The sequence below is a fragment of the Coregonus clupeaformis genome, unplaced genomic scaffold, assembly GCF_020615455.1.
Source record: "Coregonus clupeaformis isolate EN_2021a unplaced genomic scaffold, ASM2061545v1 scaf0119, whole genome shotgun sequence".
Lineage (NCBI taxonomy): Eukaryota > Metazoa > Chordata > Actinopteri > Salmoniformes > Salmonidae > Coregonus > Coregonus clupeaformis.
Genome location: NW_025533574.1, coordinates 93,880 through 113,239, shown reverse-complemented (window position 1 = coordinate 113,239; position 19,360 = coordinate 93,880).

The window sequence follows — 19,360 nt, the reverse complement described above, 5'->3', positions numbered from 1 at the left end:
TCAATACTGCCCAGACATGTTCTTGGTGCAAGCCAGATATCATGTTGTGATGAATTTTTCACTTTGATTTTCATAAATGTTGACTCCCCTTCTGGCAACTCTACAATGCTGGGGTAGACATCAAGTCCTTCTGGTTGGTGAGACATAACACTTGGTTCAAACATCATTACACCCCCCTTTTGCCAGCCTCTGACTCTACATTTCACCTCCGTGCCCACCTGGTATTGTGAATCCTGATTTTCCTGACTTAACTGTGCAGCTAGTCTGTCTCATCTGTGCAGTTGGTGGCCATAGAGTTCACTGTGTTAAACACTGTGTCAGCTGTGTTCTTCCTCACGTTCATAGCTTCTCCAAGAAGAGCACTCAAGTCAAACACATTTTATGAGCTCCTCAATAACATTAAAGCCTACAGATGGGAAGTCAACAGAGATCTGGCTCACTAGAATGGGAACCTCTATAGCCAACCGTCCATATTTGGTACTTTTGATTTCCACCAGCCCCTCAATCCACCTCTCGAAGGGTACCCTGGTTCCATTTGCTGCTGTCACATTGAGGTGTCCTTTATCTCCAAGTAATGTGTCAATGGGTTGAATGTCAATGGTGGGCAGTGTCTTCTCAATCCATTTTTTCCCACTATGCTGACCTGTGCGCCTGTGTCTAATAGTGCCTGACATGACACTCCATTCATGAGACATGAGAGTAGACACTTGCCCCCAATTAACTGTGCTATGTATTTTGTGTTCTGCCCATCATCGTATTGTCAATCTTCTGAATAAAGTGAGAATAAGTCTCTGTCAGTAGACATGGTTGTAGTGTCAGTTTGGCCAGTAGATACCTCAGGAGAGGACATTCCCATGTTTGAGGTCACTGGTCATCCCCGCCCTGTGATCTCCTCCAGTTTCCTGGTCTCTGTTCTTCCAGCAGACAACCCACTTCTCGGTGGCCAGCCTGTCCACAGCGGAAGCAATGGATACATTTCTCTTTAACTTGTTTCACATTTGCCCTTATCCTCCTCCTTCAGAGACACTGCTGTGTTTGCTACAATAGAGTCAGGACACCACCCACTCTCACTTATTGGTCTAATCATTTTTTCTAGGTTCTTTGCGAGGGTTATGACTTGAGTAATTAACTCTTGGATGGCTACTCTGTTTGCCTGTACATCTCTTTGTATGTGACCTAGGTTAGGGTTTTATTCTGTCACACTTTCATCCCCCTCACTTTGCTGTAATACATTAGCAACTACTGAGCGCCCCAATGCGCTTTTGGATTTCTGCATCCTCCCTTGCTGACTCAGTGATTAGATCTAGGAGGACATCATCTTTCACCTTAAGATCAGATACATATGCTTTTAAATCACTTCTGATGTTTGCACGTTTGACACTGAACCCTTGATGTAAAGTGCGAAGGAACACACGCTGGACCAATGTTTTGTCATATGTTAATGTCTATGCGCTGTTTCAACCCAATAAGCCTATTATGCAAATTACAGTGGGGTCTCTTTCTGTAGTTGTTTTGCACTGCTTAGTTCCTGAGAAAACGTTTCAATTCAGCAACTCTAACCCCTCATGCAGTGCATTCGGAAAGTATTCAGACCCCTTTTGTCACGGATTCAGCCAAGGCTGCCCCTCCTCCTTGCTCGGGCAGGCTTCGGCGTTCGTCGTCCCCGGAGTACTAGCTGCTACCGATCTATGTTTCTGTGTTTGACTTGTTTTGGTCTTTATTGTGTATGTTGTATTGTCTTCCCTATATAACCCTATGTCTTTCATTGTGTGTTGTGTGTGATTGATTTCGTCATCGGCAGTAGTTAGTGTGCGGGTTATTTTCCTCCCTGTGTGGAGGTTGTTTATACTCTGGTTACTTTCGAGTAAAGTACGTTTCCAGTAGCTCTGTGTCCTGCGTTTGACTTCGCCTACCGCATTCACTGACGCTCTGACAGAATCACACACCCGACATGGAGTCAGCAGTAGCAGCGGTGCCAGCAGGATCAATGGAAGAACGCGTACAACAACAAGCGGCCATGATCCAGGCTCTCAGCACCGCCATGGAACGTGTAGTGAACACCATGGAGCGATGGGAGAGAGGAGGTCTGCCTACACCTCCTCCGATTACACCCCCACCATCATCGATACCCATTGTTTCACCTCCGGGGTCCAGTGGGATTCGGCTCTCGCTCCCGAGGGCTTATGATAGCACAGTTGCCGGGTGTCAGGGTTTCCTGCTCCAGGTCAAACTCTACCTGGCAACCATCCACCCGGTCCCCTCGGGATACGAGAGCGTGTCTGCCCTCATCTCCTGTCTGTACGGCAAGGCGCTGGAGTGGGCCAACGCCGAGGGGGGGGAATAGATGCCGCTACTGTCAACTATGCGGAGTTTACCCGCCGCTTTAAGGTGGTATTCGATCATCCACCAGAAGGGAAAGTGGTGGGTGAGCGTCTATTCCACCTCAGACAGGGGAGGAGGAGCGCGCAGGAATTCGCACTGGACTTTAGGACTCTGGCTGCCAACGCGGGATGGAATGAGAGGGCCCTCATCGACCACTACTGATGTAGCTTGAGGGAGGACGTGCGTCGGGAATTGGCCTGCAGGGACACCAACCTAAGCCTGGACCAACTGGTGGACATTTCGATTCGCCTGGATACCCTGTTGGCTACCCGCGGACGTCCGGATCCGGGGCCGTCCATTCCATCCCCCAGCACTTCTGAGCCGACCCCTATGGAGCTCGGAGGTGCTGGTATGAGGGAGACCAGGAGAGGGGCCGTACCCTGCACCAACTGTGGCCGCAGAGGACACACTGCTGGTCGGTGCTGGGGAGGGTCTCCCAGGAGTCGAGATGGTAGGCAGCGCATTGATGAGCCATTCCAGGTGAGTAGGCACCCAACTCACCCAGAGCTCCCTGTTGCGCATATGTGTATTAATGTTGTGTTTCCCGAGGATTCTCCTCATTCCCAGCATAAGGCGCTAGTCGATTCAGGCGCAGCTGGGAATTTTATAGATCGTCAGTTTACCTATAAGTTAGGGATTCCTATTGTTCCAGTTGATGTGCCCTTCCCTATCCATGCCCTAGATAGCCGCCCCTTGGGGTCAGGGTTGATTAGGGAGGTCACAGCGCCTCTCAGGATGAAAACGCAGGAGGGCCATGAGGAGATAATTAGATTGTATCTGATTGATTCTCCTGCGTTTCCCGTGGTGTTGGGGCTTCCCTGGTTAACTTCTCATGACCCCAACATTTCATGGCAACAGAGGGCTCTCGAGGGATGGTCTGATCAGTGCTTGGGGAGGTGTGTAGGTGTTTCCGTAGGGGCAACGACGGTGGAAAGTCCGAACCAAGTTCCCACCATGCACATTCCGCCTGAATATGCCGATTTGGCTTTCGCCTTCTGTAAAAAGAAGGCGACTCAATTACCACCCCATCGACAGGGGGATTGTGCGATAAACCTCCAAGTAGGCGCTGCGCTTCCCCGAAGTCATGTGTATCCTCTATCTCAGGAGGAGACGGCGGCTATGGAGACATATGTCACCGAATCTCTGAGACAGGGATACATACGGCCGTCCACTTCCCCTGCGTCATTGAGTTTCTTTTTTGTGAAGAAGAAAGATGGTGGTTTACGCCCGTGCATTGACTACTGTGGTCTCAATCAGATCACAATCAAATACAGCTATCCACTCCCTCTGATTGCTAGTATGACGGAGTCATTACACGGGGCACGCTTCTTCACAAAATTGGATCTCAGGAGCGTGTACAACCTGGTGCGTATTAGGAAGGGAGATGAGTGGAAGACAGCATTTAGTACCACCTCGGGCCACTATGAGTACCTCGTCATGCCATACGGTTTGATGAATGCTCCTTCAGTCTTCCAATCGTTTGTGGATGAGATTTTCCGGGACTTGCATGGACAGGGTGTAGTGGTGTATATCGATGACATTCTAATATACTCCGCTACACGAGCCGAGCATGTGTCCCTGTTTCGGCGGGTGCTTGGTAGACTGTTGGAGCATGACCTGTATGTGAAGGCGGAGAAATGTCTGTTCTTCCAAGAGTCCATCTCCTTCCTGGGACACCGTTTGTCCGCGTCAGGTGTGGAGATGGAGATTGACCGCGTTTCGGCCGTGCGCAATTGGCAGACTCCCACCACGGTGAAGGAGGTGCAGCGGTTCTTGGGTTTTGCCAATTACTACCGGAGGTTTATCCGGGGCTTTGGGCAGGTAGAAGCTCCCATTACCTCCCTGCTAAAGGGAGGGCCGGTGCGTCTGCAGTGGTCGGCTGAGGCGGACAGGGCTTTTAGGCATCTGAAGGACCTGTTTACCTCGGCTCCGGTGCTGGCACATCCGGATCCCTCTTTGGCATTCCAAGTTGAGGTGGACACGTCCGAGGCTGGGATCGGTGCTGTACTGTCTCAGCGCTCGGGTACGCCACCAAAACTCTGTCCCTGTGCTTTCTTTTCTAAGAAGCTCAGTCCGGCGGAGCGCAATTATGATGTGGGGGACAGGGAGCTGTTAGCTGTGGTTCTAGCCATGAAGGTGTGGAGGCATTGGCTTGAGGGGGCTAAACACCCTTTTCTCATTTTGACTGACCATCGTGACCTGGAGTACATCCGGGCGGCGAGGAGGTTGAACCCGCGTCAGGCAAGGTGGGCTATGTTTTTCACTCGATTTGTGTTTACGTTCACCTACAGACCAGGTTCCCAGAACGCTAAGGCAGACGCCCTGTCCCAACTATATGACACAGAGGAGAGGTCCATTGAGCCCACTCCCATACTTCTGGAGACACTGGTGTGGGAGGTTGATGCGGACATCGAGCGGGCATTACGCACCGATCCTACTCCCCCCCAGTGTCCAGAGGGTCGGATGTACGTGCCGCTCGAGGTTCGTAATCGATTGATATATTGGGCTCACACGTCACCCTCCTCTGGTCATCCTGGTATCGGTCGGACAGTGCACTGCCTTAGTGGGAAGTACTGGTGTCCCACTTTAGCTAAGGACGTGAGGGTTTATGTTTCCTCCTGCTCGGTGTGAGCCCAGTGTAAGGCGCCTAGACACCTGCCCAGAGGGAATTTACAACCCCTACCCGTTCCACAACGGCCGTGGTCTCATTTATCGGTGGACTTTGTCACGGACCTTCCCCCCTCACAGGGGAACACTACGATCTTGGTCGTTGTGGATTGGTTTTCGAAGGCCTGCCATCTCATTCCCATGCCAGGTCTCCCTACAAACTGCTGACGCCCTGTTTACGCACGTCTTCCGGCACTACGAGGTACCTGAGGATATAGTGTCTGATCGTGGTCCCCAATTCACCTCTAGAGTCTGGAGGGCGTTTATGGAACGTCTGGGGGTCTTGATTAGCCTTACCTCAGGTTTTCACCCCGAGAGTAATGGGCAGGTGGAGAGAGTGAACCAGGATGTGGGTAGGTTTCTGAGCTCCTATTTCCAGGACCAGCAGGGGGAGTGGTCGGAATATATCCCCTGGGAAGAGATAGCCCAAAACTCACTTCGCCACTCCTCAACTAACCTTAAGCCTTTTTAGTGTGTGTTAGGTTATCAGCCGGTCCTGGCACCTTGGCATCAGAGCCAGATCGAAGCTCCTGCGGTGGACGAGTGGTTTCGGCGCTCAGAAGAGACCTGGAACGCTGCGCATGTCCACCTGCAGCGGGCTATCAGGCGACAAAAGGCGAGCGCCGATCGCCACCGCAGTGAGGCTCCTGTGTATGCACCGGGAGATCGGGTCTGGCTCTCGACCCGAAACCTGCCCCTTTGCCTGCCCTGCCGGAGGCTGGGTCGGAGGTTTGTGGGGCCATTTAAAGTCCTGAGGAGATTGAACGAGGTTTGTTATAGGTTACAACTTTCCATTAATTACTGTATTAACCCCTTGTTCCATGTGTCTCTCCTCAGGCCAGTAGCAGCTGGTCCACTCCAGGACTCTGAGGTACGAGAGGTTCCTCCGCCTCCACTGGACATCGAGGGGGTTCCGGCGTACTCAGTCCGTTCCATCTTGGATTCGAGGCGTCGGGTGCGGGGCCTGCAGTATCTCGTGGAGTGGGAGGGGTACGGTCCGGAGGAACGGTGCTGGGTCCCTAGGAGGGACATCCTAGATCCCTCCATGTTGAGGGATTTCCATCAGAATCATCCGACTCGCCCTGCTCCACGTCCTCCTGGCCATCCCCGAGGCCGGGGTCGGCACACGGCTGGGGCTGCGCGTCAAGATGGGGGGTACTGTCACGGATTCAGCCGAGGCTGCCCCTCCTCCTTGCTCGGGCAGGCTTCGGCGTTCGTCGTCCCCGGAGTACTAGCTGCTACCGATCTATGTTTCTGTGTTTGACTTGTTTGGTCTTTATTGTGTACACCTGTTTCCCATTATGTTGTATTGTCTTCCCTATATAACCCTCTGTCTGTCATTGTGTGTTGTGTGTGATTGATTTCGTCATCGGCAGTAGTTAGTGTGCGGGTTATTTTCCTCCCTGTGTGGAGGTTGTTTATACTCTGGTTACTTTCGAGTAAAGTATGTTTCCAGTAGCTCTGTGTCCTGCGTTTGACTTCGCCTACCGCATTCACTGACGCTCTGACACCTTTACTTTTTCCACATTTTGTTACGTTAAAGCCTTATTCTAAAATGGATTTTTTAAAAATTAAAAATCTCATCAATCTACACACAATACCCCATAATGACAAAGCGAAAACAGGTTTCTAGATATGTGTAAATTTATAAAGAATATAAAACAGAAATACCTTATTTACATAAGTATTCAGATCCTTTGCAATGAGACTCGAAATTGAGCTCAGGTGTATCCTGTTTCCATTGATCATCCTTGAGGTTTCTACAACTTGATTGGAGTCCACCTGTGGTAAATTCAGTTGATTGGACATGATTTGGAAAGGCACACACCTGTCTATATAAGTTCCCACAGTTGACAGTGCATGTCAGAGCAAAAACAAAGCCATGAGGTCGAAGGAATTGTCCGTAGAGCTCCGAGACAGGATTGTGTCGAGGCACAGATCTGGGGAAGGGTACAAAAACATTTATGCAGCACTGAAGGTCCCCAAGAACACAGTGGCCTCCATCATTATTCAATGGAAGAAGTTTGGAACCACCAAGATTCTTCCTACAGCTGGCTGCCCGGCCAAACTGAGCAATCGGGGGAGAAGGGCCTTGGTCAGGGAGGTGACCAAGAACCCAATGGTCACTCTGACAGAGCTCCAGAGTTCCTCTGTGGAGATGGGAGAACCTTCCAGAAGGACAACCATCTCTGCAGCACTCCACCAATCAGGCCTTTATGGCAGTAAAAGGCACATGACAGCCTGCTTGGAGTTTGCCAAAAGGCACCTAAAGGACTCTCAGACCATAAGAAACAAGATTCCATTAAAGGTTATTTACAAACCGGGTGGGTCGAGCCCTGAATGCTGGCCTTATTGCTTAAATATAGCACCAAAAAGGGGTCCGCTATGGTTACAACCTTTATGGAGAATGGTTCTATAAAGAACCTTTCCCAATCTGAAAGGTTTTTTGTAGATCCATTTGAAGAACCACACAGGGTTTTTTATTCTGGTCAGCGATATTTTTCTGGTAAAATAATGGTTAAACAGTATATCACGTTTCAGGAGAAGACCCAGATTCAGACTGTGTTGAAGTAACAAAAACAGGGGCAGGCAAACGACAGGTCAAATATATTTTACTGAAGGGAGGGCCATCCGTTTTCATTTCAGAGAGGTCCGATTTTCTCCAGGTGTCCCTCATTATAAATAATGTACAGTCCCTAATTAAACAAATACCAAAATATAGTTGTTGGGTGGAGTTTTCCTTTAAGTTCTGAAGCACCTGATTCAACAATGCACCAACCCTCAACGGGGGACCACCTTGTGTGGATGCTGAGGGGAAGAGGGGTATCTGAGCTCCATCAGCTAGGAATAGATATTGGTCAATCAAATCTTCCCATTCCTGCTCAATTTGGTGAGTGAGTATATGCATCCAACATCTGTTGACAAAAATGTAAAAATTCCTACTGCCAGCCCTTGTTATGGTAACAATCCTTCGTAGAAGTGCTTATATTATTAAACATATTATTCGTCAATTGTGGGAATAAATTAAGATATGCACAATATGCAGCTCTTGTTGCTGAATGGAAGCAAGTCCCCGCAGCAATGTTCCAACATCTAGTGAAAAGCCTTTCCAGAAGAGTGGAAGCTGTTATAACAGCAAAGAGGGGACCAACTCCATATTGATGCCCATGATTTTGGAATGAGATGTTCAACAAGAAGGTGTCCACATACTTTTGGTCATGTAGTGTATATATGAAACTATATTCATATTAGTAGATTAATTTACTTCTACCCAATGCCTTTTCTGAAGGATTTCGATTGCTTTTTCAGTTTTTTGTGAGTTCTGCGCTTGAAGGCCATTCAAAAAAAAGTATAAAATGCACTTTCCTAGAGCACTCAAGAGATCAGGGTTTCAGTTATAAGCAAACAATGTGAAAGGAAAGCTTTAATAAGAAGATATTCCGTGGGTTATATGTGGCTGTATAACAGACCCACTTCAGTTGTATTATAATACAAAGTGTAGGTAGGCTAATGACCCTGGATATGTATTAGGGCTTTCCCCGACCCAAAAATATATTGGTCGACCAAGAATCGTCTGTTCTTTCTACCAATCGACTGGTCGAAATTTTTAAACGTGTATTTATCCATATATACACACACCCTATGTGTTTTATTAAAAAGTTAACAAAAAAAAAAGTTCACTTTGAACCTTATGATAGGTAAAGGAAGACTGACACTATTGTTAAATTAATGGCCTAACAACACTAAATAACAGACAGACTTCAACAGACCATTCCCAGAGTAGAGGCACATAGGTAAGTAGATTGGATAGCAGTTGATTTTACGGTACAGACAATTATAATTCCAATTTAAGATTTGAATCGGAATTCAAAATGTATTCAGTTAAATTCACAAAATAAATAAATAAAAATCTCTGCCGGCAGATAGCCAGCTGACTAACTGAAAAAGAGTATGTGGACACCTTCTCGTTGAACATCTCATTCCAAAATCATGGGCATTCATATGGAGTTGCTCCCCCCTTTGCTGCTATAACAGCCTCCACTCTTCTGGGAAGGCTTTCCACTAGATGTCGGAACAGTACTGCGGGGACTTGTTTCCATTCAGCCACAAGAGCATTAGTGAGGTTGGGCACTGATGTTGGGCGATTAGGCCTGGCTCACAGTCAAAGTTCCAATTAATCCCAAAGGTGTTCGATGGGGTTGAGGTCAGGGCTCTGTGCAGGCCAGTCAAGTTCTTCCAAACCGATCTCTACAAACCATTTCTGTATGGACCTCGTTTGTGCACGTGGGAATTGTCATGCTGAAATAGGAAAGGGCATTCCACAAACTGTTGCCACAAAATTGGAAACACAGAATCATCATTGTTGCTTCTAGACGTTTCCACTCCACAATAACAGCACTTAAGCTCTAGCAGGGCAGAAATTTGACAAACTGACCTGTTGGAAAGGTGGTATCCTATGACTGTGCCATGTTGAAAGTCACTGAGCTCTTCGGTAAGGCCATTCTATTAACAATGTTTGTCTATGGAGATTGCATGGCTCTGTGCCACATACTTTTGTATATATAGTGTATTTTGTGGCAACAGTTTGTGGAATGCCCTTTCCTATTTCAGCATGACAATTCCCACGTGCACAAACGAGGTCCATACAGAAATGGTTTGTAGAGATCGGTTTGGAAGAACTTGACTGGCCTGCACAGAGCCCTGACCTCAACCCCATCGAACACCTTTGGGATTAATTGGAACTTTGACTGTGGTCCTCTGTAGCTCAGCTGGTAGAGCACGGCGCTTGTAACGCCAAGGTAGTGGGTTCGATCCCCGGGACCACCCATACACAAAAAAATGTATGCACGCATGACTGTAAGTTGATTTGGATAAAAGCGTCTGCTAAATGGCATATTATTATTATTATTATTTATAAGCGACTATTTACCAGTTGTGCACTCGTTCTCCGAGAGTCGTTTTTTGTTTGTTTGGGCGGTGTGTGTAAACACAGTCACAAGACGGTTTTAAAATTATCTTTTGTCCGGCATCTCGCAAACAAACTGTCAGCTGCGTCTCAAGTTGCCTACTTGAGCTGTGAGCTGGGGTAATTTGTTTCGCACTCGGCCTGTGCAGCGAGAGGGAGGAGATAGCCGTTTGAGCGAATGGTAAATGTGCTGCTAAAAAGACAAATCTGGGATGAAAATCAGAGGAATGTTCATGATTCCACTCGTTCGCAAAGAGGCAGGCGCAATTAGAACTGAGTCATATCAAGAATATAAGCATTCTTAGCTTTGATCAACACTGGGAGCAATATTTAGATGTTTGCCCATAATTGAGGTTCTCTATTGTGTACTATACAGGGTCGCAACTTTGGTTTTAGAAGTGGGGGGACATACACTGCCGGTCAAGAGTTTTAGAACACCTACTCATTCAAGGGTTTTTCTTTATTTGTACTATTTTCTACATTGTAGAATAATAGTGAAGACATCAAAACTATGAAATAACACATATGGAATCATGTAGTAACCAAAAAAGTGTTAAACAAATCAAAATATATTTTATATTTGAGATTCTTCAAATAGCCACCCTTTGCCTTGATGATGGCTTTGCACACTCTCGGCATTCTCTCAACCAGCTACACCTGGAATGCTTTTCCAACAGTCTTGAAGGAGTTCCAACATATGCTGAGCACTTGATGGCTGCTTTTCCTTCACTCTGCGGTCCGACTCATCCTAAACCATCTCAATTTGGTTGAGGTCGGGGGATTGTGGAGGCCAGCTCATCTGATGCAGCACTCCATCACCCTCCTTCTTGGTAAAATAGCCCTTACACAGCCAGGAGGAGTGTTGGATCATTGTCCTGTTGAATATACAGTGGGGAGAACAAGTATTTGATACACTGCCAATTTTGCAGGTTTTCCTGCTTACAAAGCATGTAGAGGTATGTCGTTTTTATCATAGGTACACAACAACTGTGAGAGATGGAATCTAAAACAAAAATCCAGAAAATCACATTGTATGATTTTTAAGTAATTAATTTGCATTTTATTGCATGACATAAGTATTTGATACATCAGAAAAGCAGAACTTAATATTTGGTACAGAAACCTTTGTTTGCAATTACAGAGATAATATGTTTCCTGTAGGTCTTGACCAGGTTTGCACACACTGAAGCAGGGATTTTGGCCCACTCCTCATTTACATTTACATTTACATTTACGTCATTTAGCAGACGCTCTTATCCAGAGCGACTTACAGTTAGCACATACATTATTTTTATCGAACCCACAACCCTGGCGTTGCAAACGCCATGCTCTACCAACTGAGCTACATCCCCTGCCGGCCATTCCCTCCCCTACCCTGGACGACGCTGGGCCAATTGTGCGCCGCCCCATGGGTAATGGGTAATTGTGCGCCGCCCCATCCTCCATACAGACCTTCTCCAGATCCTTCAGGTTTCGGGGCTGTCGCTGGGCAATACGGACTTTCAGCTCCCTCCAAAGATTTTCTATTGGGTTCAGGTCTGGAGACTGGCTAGGCCACTCCAGGACCTTGAGATGCTTCTTATGGAGCCACTCCTTAGTTGCCCTGGCTGTGTGTTTCGGGTCGTTGTCATGCTGGAAGACCCAGCCACGACCCATCTTCAATGTTCTTACTGAGGGAAGGAGGTTGTTGGCCAAGATCTCGCGATACATGGCCCCATCCATCCTCCCCTCAATACGGTGCAGTCGTCCTGTCCCCTTTGCAGAAAAGCATCCCCAAAGAATGATGTTTCCACCTCCATGCTTCATGGTTGGGATGGTGTTCTTGGGGTTGTACTCATCCTTCTTCTTCCTCCAAACACGGCGAGTGGAGTTTAGACCAAAAAGCTCTATTTTTGTCTCATCAGACCACATGACCTTCTCCCATTCCTCCTCTGGACCATCCAGATGGTCATTGGCAAACTTCAGACAGGCCTGGACATGCGCTGGCTTGAGCAGGGGGACCTTGCGTGCGCTGCAGGATTTTAATCCATGACGGCGTAGTGTGTTACTAATGGTTTTCTTTGAGACTGTGGTCCCAGCTCTCTTCAGGTCATTGACCAGGTCCTGCCGTGTAGTTCTGGGCTGATCCCTCACCTTCCTCATGATCATTGATGCCCCACGAGGTGAGATCTTGCATGGAGCCCCAGACAGAGGGTTATTGACCGTCATCTTGAACTTCTTCCATTTTCTAATAATTGTGCCAACAGTTGTTGCCTTCTCACCAAGCTGCTTGCCTATTGTCCTGTGGCCCATCCCAGCCTTGTGCAGGTCTACAATTTTATCCCTGATGTCCTTACACAGCTCTCTGGTCTTGGTCATTGTGGAGAGGTTGGAGTCTGTTTGATTGAATGTGTGGACAGGTGTCTTTTATACAGGTAACAAGTTCAAACAGGTGCAGTTAATACAGGTAATGAGTGGAGAACAGGAGGGCTTCTTAAAGAAAAACGAACAGGTCTGTGAGAGACGGAATTCTTACTGGTTGGTAGGTGATCAAATACTTATGTCATGCAATAAAATGCAAATTAATTACTTAAAAATCATACAATGTGATTTTCTGGATTTTTGTTTTAGATTCCGTCTCTCACAGTTGATTCCGTCTCTCACAAGATTCCGTCTCTCACAGTACCTATGATAAAAATTACAGACCTCTACATGCTTTGTAAGTAGGAAAACCTGCAAAATCGGCAGTGTATCAAATACTTGTTCTCCCCACTGTATATATATATATATATATATATATACACACAGTTGAAGTCGGTAGTTTACATACACCTTAGCCAAATACATTTAAACTCAGTTTTTCACAATTCCTGACATTTAATCCTAGTAAAAATTCCCTGTTTTAGGTCAGTTAGGATCACCACTTTATTTTAAGAATGTGAAATGTCAGAATAATAGTAGAGAGAATGATTTATTCCAGCTTTTACAGTGAGGGAAAAAAGTATTTGATCCCCTGCTGATTTTCTATGTTTGCCCACTGACAAAGAAATGATCAGTCTGTAATTTTAATGGTAGGTTTATTTGAACAGTGAGAGACAAAATAACAACAAAAAAATCTATCTCAGCTTGTTACCTGTATAAAATACACCTGTCCACAGAAGCAATCAATCAATCAGATTCCAAACTCTCCACCATGGCCAAGACCAAAGAGCTCTCCAAGGATGTCAGGGACAAGATTATAGACCTACATAAGGCTGGAATGGGCAACAAGACCATCGCCAAGCAGCTTGGTGAGAAGGTGACAACAGTTGGTGCGATTTACTCGCGGGAAACACAAAATAACTGTCAATCTCCCTCGGCCTGGGGCTCCATGCAAGATCTCACCTCGTGGAGTTGCAATGATCATGAGAACGGTGAGGAATCAGCCCAGAACTACACGGGAGGATCTTGTCAATGATCTCAAGGCAGCTGGGACCATAGTCACCAAGAAAACAATTGGTAACACACTACGCCGTGAAGGACTGAAATCCTGCAATGCCCGCAAGTCTCGTTCATCCTTGGGAGCAATTTCCAAATGGCTGAAGGTACCATGTTCATCTGTACAAACAATACTACACAAGTATAAACACCATGGGATCACGCAGCCGTCATACCGCTCAGGAAGGAGACGCGTTCTGTCTCCTAGAGATGAACGTACTTTGGTGCGAAAAGTGCAAATCAATCCCAGAAAACAGCAAAGGACCTTGTGAAGATGCTGGAGGAAACGGGTACAAAAGTTTCTATATCCAAAGTAAACGAGTCCTATATCGACATAACCTGAAAGGCCGCTCAGCAAGGAAGAAGCCACTGCTCCAAAACCGCCATAAAAAAGCCAGACTACTGAAAAAGCGTGTGCGAGCAAGGAGGCCTACAAACCTGACTCAGTTACACCAGCTCTGTCAGGAGGAATGGGTCAAAATTCACCCAACTTATTGTGGGAAGCTTGTGGAAGGCTACCTGAAACGTTTTACCCAAGTTAAACAATTTAAAGGCAATGCTACCAAATACTAATTGAGTGTATGTAAACTTCTGACCCATTGGGAATGTGATGAAAGAACACAGTGGCCTCCATCATTCTTAAATGAAAGAAGTTTGGAACCACCAAGACTCTTCCTAGAGCTGGCCGCCCAGCCAAACTGAACAATCAGGGGAGAAGACCCTTGGTCAGGGAGGTGACCAAGAACCCGATGGTCACTCTGACAGAGCTCTGGAGTTCCTCTGTGGAGATGGGAGAACCTTCCAGAAGGACAACCATCTCCGCAGCACTCCACCAATCAGGCCTTTATGGTAGAATGGCCAGACGGAAGCCACTCCTCAGTAAAAGGCACATGACAGCCCGCTTGGAGTTTGCTAAAAGGCACCTAAAACTCTCAGACCATGAGAAACAAGATTCTCTGGTCTGATGAAACCAAGATTGAACTCTTTGGCCTGAATGCCAAGCGTCATGTCTGGAGGAAACTTGGCACCATCCCTACGGGGAAGCATGGCGGAGGCAGCATCATACTGTGGGGATGTTTTTCAGTGGCAAGGACTGGGAGACTAGTCAGGATCGAGGCAAAGATTAACGGAGCAAAGTACAGAGAGATCCTTGATGAAAACCTGCTCCAGAGCGCTCAGGACCACAGACTGGGGCGAAGGTTCACCTTCCAACAGGACAATGACCCTAAGCACACAGCAAAGACAACGCAGGAGTGGCTTTGGGACAAGTCTCTGAATGTCTTTGAGTGGCCCAGCCAGAACCCGGACTTGAACCCGATCGAACATCTCTGGAGAGACTTGAAAATAGAGAAGAATTGGAGAAACTCCCCAAATAGAGGGGTGCTAAGCTTGTAGCGTCATACCAAGAAGACTCGAGGCTGTAATCGCTGCCAAAGGTGTTTCAACAAAGTACTGAGTAAAGGGACTGAATACATATGTAAATGTGATATTTCTTTTTTTATGTATATATAAATTAGCAAACATTTCTAAAAACCTGTTTTTGCTTTGTCGTTATGGGGTATTGTATGTAGATTGATGAGTGAGGCAAAAAACGATTTAATCAATATTAGAATAAGGCTATAACCTAACAAATTGTGGAAAAAGTCAAGGGGTCTGAATACTTTCCGAAAGGCACTGTAGCCTATATAAGAGAGATGAGGTGCGCATTGTCGACCACGCCCTCTGACTTTAAGAAACTCTGACGCGACATTCATCAAGCACACCCATCTCATTAGTGGTGGTGAGATTAGAGAAATACTGTTAGAATGTTTTGCAATTGACCGCAATAGCCCCCAATTTAAAAAGTAAACAATGGCTGTTAATTACAGATTTTTTTTCACATGGTTGGGGTTGCCAGAATTTTCAGATAACAAAATGGGGTCGTGGGCCAAATAAGTTTGGGAACCCCTGTTTATAGTCCAAGAGTGATGCACTTGCCACTAGAAACTGCAGGGTTGCCGGTCCATATCTTGATTCTGGCTGTTGTCCAGTAACTACTGAATAGAAAAACACACCTGCTTAGTTTTAGCCTATGTTCAAGCAACATGAAATATAAGCTGTTGGTATACAGTATGACCAAGCTTAAAAAACGTTCAGTTTGTTTGGTAACAAAAGCTCAGTTTATGTGCTATCTAGCCTAGCCTACTGCACTCAGGACAAGGGTGGTGTCCCAATTTTCTACCCTCTGTATAATGGATTTAAAAGCATTGGATTGGTGGAAGAATGAGCTGAGGGAGTCTCGATCATTTTTCTTACAGTCCATTCCCTTTCCATGAGCAGTTAGCAAATATGTATTTAGATACTGTCCAATTGGACAATGTTTAAGAGAATGGAATGAATAAAAGCAAATAAATAAAAATCACTTCAATGTTGTCACGATCATTATAAGAGACGGACCAAGGCGCAGCGTGATATGCGTACATCTTTTAATGAGTACTTAATGACAATACGATACGTGAAGTCCTAAGGTTAACAAAACACAAACCTCTCCGGAACAAGATCCCACAAATGACAAGTGCAAAAAGGCTGCCTAAGTATGGTTCCCAATCAGAGACAACAAGCCACAGCTGCCTCTGATTGGGAACCACCCCGGCCAACATAGAAACACATGAACTAGAACATGAACATAGAACACTAAACATAGAAACTAACACCCTGGCTCAACATATAAGAGTCCCCAGAGCCAGGGCGTGACAAATGTTGTTTCAGTCTCTCTCCCTTCTGTTATTTTCTATGTGAATGAAGGGCAACAATATGATATCTAACTTCTATTAGTGAAATTAAACAGTAGTGGAATGTAGTATGATTCAGTTTGGAGTTCAAGGCTATCATTTCAAATAAAATCAAATGTTATTTGTCACATACACGTGTTTAGCAGATGTTATAGCGGGTGTAGCGAAATGCTTGTGCTTCTAGCTCCGACAGTGCGGTACTATCTAACAAATAATATCTAAAAATGTCACAACATATACCCAATACACACAAAACTAGTAAGGAATGGACAAGCAATGACAGAGCGGCATGGACTAAGATACAGTAGAATATTATAGAATAGACGGCAGTATATACATATGAGATGAGTAGTGCAAGATATGTAAACATTATTAAAGTGACTGTAAACATTATTAAAGTGACTAGTGTTCCATTTCTTAAATTATCCTGTGTGAGGATAATTAGGCAAACATTCAGGATGTGCCAACTACTAAGGAGCTTACATTTTGACCTGTATGGGAATATCTACTGAACAAAAATGTAAACGCAACATTTAAAGTGTTGGTCCCATGTTTCATGAGCTGAAATAAAAGATCCCAGAAATTTTCCATATGCAGAAAAAGCGTTTTTCTCTCAAATTTGGTGCACAAATTTATTTACATCCCTGTTAGTGAACATTTCTCCTTTACCAAGATAATCCGTCCACCTGACAGGTGTGGCATATCAAGAAGCTGATTAAACAGCATGGTCATTACACAGGTGCACCTTGTGCTGTGGAGAATAAAAGGCCACTCTAAAATGTGCAGTTTTGTCACACAACACAATGCCACAGATGTCTCAAGTTTTGAGGGAGCTTTGCAATTCTCATGCTGACTGCAGGAATGTCCACGAGAGCTGCTGCCAGATAATTAAATGTTCAATTCTCTACCATAAGAATTTGGCAGTACGTCCAACCGGCCTCACAACCGCAGACCACTTGTAACTACGCCAGCCCAAGACCTCCACATCTGGTTTCTTCACCTGAGACCAGCCACCCGGACAGCTGATGAAACTGAGGAGTATTTCTGTCTATAATAAAGTCCTTTTGTGGGGAAAACCTAATTCTGATTGGCTCTCAAGTGGTGGGCCTATGCCCTCCCAGGCCCACCCATGGTTCCGCCCCTGCCAGGTCATGTGAAATCCATAGATTAGTGCCTAATGAATTTATTTCAATTGACTGATTTCCTTATACAGTGGCTTGCGAAAGTATTCACCCCCCCCCGGCATTTTTCCTATTTTGTTGGATTTTGGGGGGGTTTGTATCATTTGATTTACACAATATGCCTACCACTTTGAAGATGCAAAATATTTCTTTATGTGAAACAAACCAGAAATAAGCCACAAAAAAAAAGGTTCCCCCGTGTGGTTCTGGGATTTTTGCTCACCGTTCTTGTGATCATTTTGACCCCACGGGGTGAGATCTTGCGTGGAGCCCCAGATCGAGGGAGATTATCAGTGGTCTTGTATGTCTTCCATTTCCTAATAATTGCTCCCACAGTTGATTTCTTCAAACCAAGCTGCTTACCTATTGCAGATTCAGTCTTCCCAGCCTGGTGCAGGCCTACAATTTTGTTTCTGGTGTCCTTTGACAGCTCTTTGGTCTTGGCCATAGTGGAGTTTGGAGTGTGACTGAGGTTGTGGACAGGTATCTTTTATACTGATAACAAGTTCAAACAGGTGCCATTAATACAGGTAACGAGTGGAGGACAGAGGAGCCTCTTAAAGAAGAAGTTACAAGTCTGTGAGAGCCAGAAATCTTGCTTGTTTGTAGGTGACCAAATACTTATTTTCCACCATAATTTGCAAATAAATTCATTAAAAATCCTACAATGTGATTTTCTGGAGAAAAAAAATCTCAATTTGTCTGTCATAGTTGACGTGTACCTATGATGAAAATTACAGGCCTCTCTCATCTTTTTAAGTGGGAGAACTTGCACAATTGGTGGCTGACTAAATACTTTTTTTCCCCACTGTATATTGAGATCATGTGACACTTAGATTGCACACAGGTGGACTTTATTTAACTAATTATGTGACTTCTGAAGGTAATTGGTTGCACCAGATCTTATTTAGGGGCTTCATATCAAAGGGGTTGAATACATATGCACGCACCACTTTTCTGTTATTTATTTGTTAGAATTTTTAGAAAATTTTTATTTTTTTCATTTCACTTCACCAATTTGGACTATTTTGTGTATGTCCATTACAAAAAATCCATGTAATACTTTTGCAAGGCACTGTATGAACTGTAACTCTGTAAAATCGTTGAAATTGTTGCATGTTGCGTTTATATTTTAGTATATGTTTTAATAAAGAGTGCATTACTTATTGTAAATATTTTATTCTACCACACAATAACATACATTTGATCTCAAATTTGTCAGGCCAACTCAAGGAAAACCTCTCTGCTCCCATGGGAGGAATTTGATATTTTTCATTCTAACATTTAAAGTAATTGATTTGGGCAAGACCTACTTGAGTGATATTTTTATCATAATGTTGAAAGTCAGAAGAGGTCATGAGACAAACTTGTATAATCACAGTATGCTATCTTACTTTCACTTGTGTCACATCAAACTGATAAAAGTAGGTGCTGCTCCTATTGAAGGAATTTGATCCCCATTTGACACTTTGGCTGCGTTTACACAGGCAGCCCAATGCTGATATTTTTTTTTACACTAATTGGTCTTTTGAGCAATCACAGATCTTTTCACATCAGATCTTTGATTGGTCAAAAGACCAATTAGTGAAAAAAAATATCAGAATTGGGCTGCCTGTCTAAAAGCAGCCTGTCATTTGATGTGATAAGACTTATAAGACTAATGTCCAGACGATAGTAACAACCCATCTTTTTTTCCCAAACTAAGCATGTTAAAGGATTACATACAGTACCTTGTTGTCACTGATACAAGTCAAGCTCCCTATTTACAACAACAGTTTGCAATTATCTTTTCAAAGGAAGGAATACAAGTCAAAATATTAAATAGCGGGGAAAGGTCATTCAACAAAACAATTGGTTTGAAGATGCTTTTAGAAACTGCACATACAATCTAACATCTTTGTTTCAAATGGGTTCAGGGTCATGCTTTGACCTATACA